Consider the following 5883-nt stretch of genomic DNA (forward strand, 5'->3'; position numbering starts at 1 on the left):
AAAAGAAATATGTTAACCACTTAGCCGTTCTTGGACGAGCACGATTTGGCTCACGTTTAATAAACAACTTGAATTCGTTAAATTCAATGATTTGGGATTACTGTTTGTCACAATGGCTCACACAAAGGCTGTACCGGTAAGACATTGTCTAAAAGATAGCTCTTTCGGAAAAAAATTTAACAGGCAGAAATTAACATGTTTTTAACAGTTTTTTATGTACATACTTGTGTATGCTTTTTGATGCTTGAGTAAAAATCTTTTTTAATCCTAGGTTGCCTAGCTTATCGATTAGGCTGTCTTTCCCTACCTAAAGTTGAAAGAATGAACATTGGGCGGCTATTTAGAATGCGCCGCTTGCATATATCGCTATATCGTGACCTTTGGACTCGCGAAGCGACGATGCGACTTACTTTTCATGTTCTTGATATTCAAATGTTGACCCGAAGTTCGTTGATTTGGGGATATGAGACGGTTAGATGTGGACTACTAATGGGAAAACGGTAATTCGGTTCGATTCCGAGTAGTCCAATATGAGTTCGTAATGCGATTTCCGGTTTCTTAAATCCAAAATCTCGTATCTGAGGATTAACAGTTTCTCTGATCAATCATTTCAATTTGATCAGTGGAAGAGATCAGAGTGGTTAAATTTGTGTAGTTCGTGTTCGAAACAGGTAAGTCTTATAACATGAGCCTTTTTAAAAGCAGGCAAAGTTACAGAGTTTACTTTAAATAGGTATTAGCGCAGTTAGGAGATAGTTGAAAGTGTGGAGACTTTGCGTGAAAGTGCGAAGACCATCAAAAGGTAATAAAAAGGTTAACGTGCGGCGTGTAGACAATAGCTTACAATGTCGATCAGCCGTACGACGGCTTTTAATTTCAGATTTTGCGCTTGGTGAAGCTACAACCGCACCGCCAGCTAAGTTCATCCGTCCTCCTGCCACCACGTTTGATCCATCTTCTCGTGACCGTATTGTTCGTTGCCATCAAAACGAAGGACACAGCGACTCCACGTGTCATCTGCGGCCATCGCAAATTCGCCGCGTGCCGGACTCTGCTCCGTTTTTTGTTGCTGGTATGCTGTTTTGAGGTCCAACACTACCAGCAGTTACCCTTCAACCCGAGGACCTCACCCGGAGAACCTGCGCTAGGAAGCGCAAATATCGACAGCGACACATCTGCGCGGAATTAGTACCGTGCGCAGCAATACAACGTAGCAGGAAGCAGAAAGAAGGCTGGTCGACTGATAAGAGTGAGTAAACGCCTAAATCCCTGCGCAGGGTGATATAAAAGCTCCGAAATTATAGTACAGTCCAGAATTTCCACCCGCACTTGCTAGGGCCCTGAACCGGGAAATAAAATGTAATTTTTGTATATAGGAGATGTTATTAGGAGTAAGTTAGGATAATATATTTATGTAGTGTGTCGAATTAATGTTCGAATATAGTTTAGTGGTTAGGAAATTCGAATAAATGTTCGATAGTGATTCACGTTTCTTAAGATTATGTATTGTCATTTGAAGTAATATTCCGGTAGTTTTGTTTCTTTAAAGGGTCTCTGGTTCGCGGTCGTCTCGTTTATAGTTTTGTGTTTTAGTACTCTGGGTTGGACTGCTCGGGAAAACAGTCCCCACTCTGGTTTCTTCGCTGGCTATTATTTGGTTGTTTTAGGGATTCTGCCAGTGAGGAATCTGCGAGTTGGTTGGAGAAATCGGTTGTCTATTCGCGAATTCGTTAGGTGATTATTAGGGATCGACCTTTGACACGGAGTACCCTTTGACGTTTGCGTCTTCCGTTTCGTTTCCCCAAGATTATTGTAATCTGACCCGCTCTGAGGCGGAGTTTCTGGTCGGGCAACCTTCGAACGTGACAAGTGGTCCTCGTAAGAGATGGCGCTCAAGCCACTTGTTCATAGATCTGGGAAACGATACAGCAGACAGTTTCGTAACACCGCAGTGCACGCTACAGCATCTAAAAATTAAGTCTACACATACACTACCAAAAACTATATCGTATGTCTCGAACAGCAAGTCCTGTTCCATCAAATGGCTCTAGTGACTCTACCTTATGATTTCAGTTTCAGGTGAATGTATCTCATTGCCAGAGATGCCAGATTTCAACTATCTTCAAGTAAGGTTTAAAAAGTTTCCGATCTTCAAATAACAGTCTTCATTAAAATTCGTTACACGGAATTGGTTTATTCCTAGTCTTTTGAGACTGGCAGAATGGTTTTGAAATGATTGCAGTCTTCCATCAAGATGAATTGCACTGCTTTTGCACTACCTGAAAGCCTCTCAAATATGGAAAACTAACTGAATCCGTCAAAATTTGAAATAAAAGCCTACATATTCATCTCTTAAGTCTCTAATATCACATGGAATAAAAAGTCCCAGGCCTAACAAAAAAACCCTTTTTAATCCTCCTAGTGGTGTGATAATGCCTTTCTCTTCTTTCGTAACAGTCTCATGAAAATATATTTCTTTTATTAATTTTTATTACTATTTTTATTACTTTTATTATATTTTAGTACTATTTCTATATTGCTATATTTTATTACTTTTATTAAATATGTTCGGATACTGATTTCGACATAAATTGATTCAGATTGATTCGAGTAGTTCACAAAAGCATGCTTCAGTGTTTATGTCACACAGTCAGCATCATTTTTCCAAACCAGTGCTTGACATTTGCGTTGCCTATTTGTAATCAGTGATGCTAATCTAAAAAAAGCCTTCTTAGTCCACTTAGTGGAATTTTCATATATCTTGAAAAATCACCATAGGGGGGAGTACATGAAATTTTCGAAATCGAAAAAAAAATTTTGATGCCAAATGGCTTAGAATTGCATGAAACGTCGAGATTTAGTGTCATCTCGAAAAAATTTTTTTTTGAAAAAGTCTTTTTGGGACTTAGAAAAAATATGAAAATATGAAAGTCCCAGAAAGTTGATTTTTTCAAAAAAAATTTTTTTATGACACTAAATTTCGATGTTTTATGCAGTTTTAAGAGTTTCAGCATCAAAAAAATTTTTCGATTTTGGAAATTGGTGCTTTTTCAAGATCGAAAATTGTCAAACCTTTACCACCGGGCAGCACCCCTTAAGCATGTCCGATTTAGGTCAAATTTTGCATGAAGGCTTTTTTCGATGTGCTTAAACTTTTGAGCACTAGAGCTTAACGAAAATAGAGGTGATCCCAAAATTTTGGCACCCTTATATATAAGAGCGGAAAAAATCAACGTGTTTTGTCGGTTACGTCACTTATACCATCATATATCTGAAACCAAAAGTCGCAACCATTTGATCTTCGAACTTGATCAATGGCCCGACAGTAGCTTTCAAACGAGCCCAAGTTTGTTAAAATCGGTTCAGCCATCTCTGAGAAAATTGAGCGCGTTCAAATACAACGCTTTTTGTCGGTTACGTCACTTATACAATCATATCTCCGGAACCAAAAGTCACAGCCATTTGATCTTCGAACTTGATCAATGGTCCGACAGTAGCTTTCAAGCGAGCCAAAGTTTGTTAAAATCGGTGCACCCATCTCTGAGAAAATTGAGCTCGTTCAAATATCTTCTAAAAGTGTGCACACACACACACATACATTTTCCTATCTCGTCGAACTGAGTCGAATGGTATATAACACTATGGGTCTCCGAGGCTCCGTTCAAAAGTCGGGTTTTCCAGCAATTCTAATATTTTTCTATAGAGAAAAGCTAAAAGGTTTGTCAAGGCCTTCAAAACAGGCTTCCGTTTCTGCAATGACCTCAGCATTCGACGATTACTTCTTTTCCTCTAGAAACTTTTTCCGGTTTGGAAATAGATAATAATCGCTGAGGACCCGGTCTTGAGAATACGGGGGGTGAGTGACCAATCCGTACCGCGAATCATCCAATTTCACGGTGCTTTATGCAATGCAATGCAAGAATTTGTTGGCCATCTGCGATAATAAATAGAACAACGACTACCCGTTCTACCGAACAATAGAATCGGAAAAAGACCGAATTTTCAAGATGTACCAAACAAGACAATGACACCATTCTTTCAGCGCTATTTTGACAGCTGTAGGAATCCTTGGTTGTTCATTCCGTTGCATAACTAAAGCTAACGCTCAGTCGAATTTGAGTGCTATATTCAAAATCGACACTAAAAGTTGTTCTAAGTCGAGGTGTAAACATATAGGAACTGATGAGGGATTGAAAAAAAATTTATTTTTGAGTTATTTGTGGTTATTACACACTGCTGAAAATTTAATCATAAATTGCTGGTCATATCCCTGATGACAAGAAGAAAGATTTATGTTGTTGCGTATAGTACAACTCGAGATATTTACGATCAAGTTCTACCCATTCTTCCACACGACAAATTTTAAAAAGACGTCCCACAGTATTCCCGTCAAAATATATTTCGAGATTACACCAGATCTCGACGTTTCACATATTTTTAAGATATTTGGCATTACCAAATAACTTTCGATTTTGGAAATCTCGGAAGTCTAGTTTTTCTCAAAATAAAACTTTTGTCGAGATAACGTTAAATCTCGATATAGCTTTCCTATTTTTTTAGTTGGATTACCAATGTAACGCGTTTTTTTCTGCACGTTCGGGTACGTATTCCCCTCGTAAAAAAGACCTCACTGTACATGATATTTGAAAGAGTTGTGAAATAATTTACAAATGTTTTAGGCCGGTTTCTCACTGAATCTCAATCACAAGCCAACAAAACTGAACATTGAAAATGTCACTCGATTTTTTGTTATGCCCATTTTGTTGCCAGATCTGCGACTTTTCACTGCTGGACACTTTAAAATAAATATACACTGAGAAAAAAAATTGAACTGAAAAAAACCAGTTGAAGGTTGTTTAAGAATCGAAACCAGGACAGAAAAACTAAACCTAAAAAATAGCTCAACTTATTCTTATTTTAAAATAGTTATTAAGAGCCAACATTTGATTTATATTCAATTAATGTAATATCAATATAAATAGTCAACAGCTAACATAGTTTAACAATATTTGCAAAATTTCAGGATTTTGAGAAAAAGTGTCTTTTTATCATTCAAATACGATTGTATAGCTCAAATACAATGAACAATGGCACAATCTTGTTTTGAATGAAACTTTACACACCTTCAGTATGACAAATCATTTGTTTCGCACAGATGGAGAGACCAGTTTGGACATGGAATTTAAAGAACTCAGATTTTCAATGAATTCCACCGAATTTTCCATTCGTGAAAAATAAATGCATCGTCGCTCTAAATGACGGTGTGACATTTTGAACACACTTTACCCTATACAGCATGATGAAATTCAATAGCAACCAATGGGACCACGATTATTTATTCTATGAGTAACAATATTCGACACATACTCACACACAGACACATACATTGCTCAGCTCGATGAACTGTGTCGAATGAGCCCTCTGGGCCAATTTTCACTAGTCAATTTTGTGATTGCATAAACTCTCTATATAAGAAAGGCAATAAGTGTCCTTATTGCAAGGTGAAAATTGGATAAAATATTTATAAATTTATCTGTTTCACCTGAAAAATATAAATTTAAATGTGGCACCCCTGTACGCTATACGAAATTAAACAAAGCACGCTGCGAACAGAGCAAAGTCGCACGTAGCGACACGTACCAGTTTTGCATCGTCATTTCGAATAACGATTTAAATGTTTTGACACTCATCGCGCTATAATTTCGGAACCGAAACTCGGATCTGGATGAAATTGCACAATATATTTAAAGACAATGAGAGTGTTAATCTGAATCATGATTCGTGAAAATCGGTTTAACCGTTGCTGAGAAATGGAAGTGAGTTCCGTTTTTGGAGCTTATCTTCGCTATTATCGGTGCTTTCGGAAGCGGAAACAGGTACTAG

Source organism: Malaya genurostris, chromosome 3, assembly GCF_030247185.1.
Source record: "Malaya genurostris strain Urasoe2022 chromosome 3, Malgen_1.1, whole genome shotgun sequence".
NCBI lineage: Eukaryota > Metazoa > Arthropoda > Insecta > Diptera > Culicidae > Malaya > Malaya genurostris.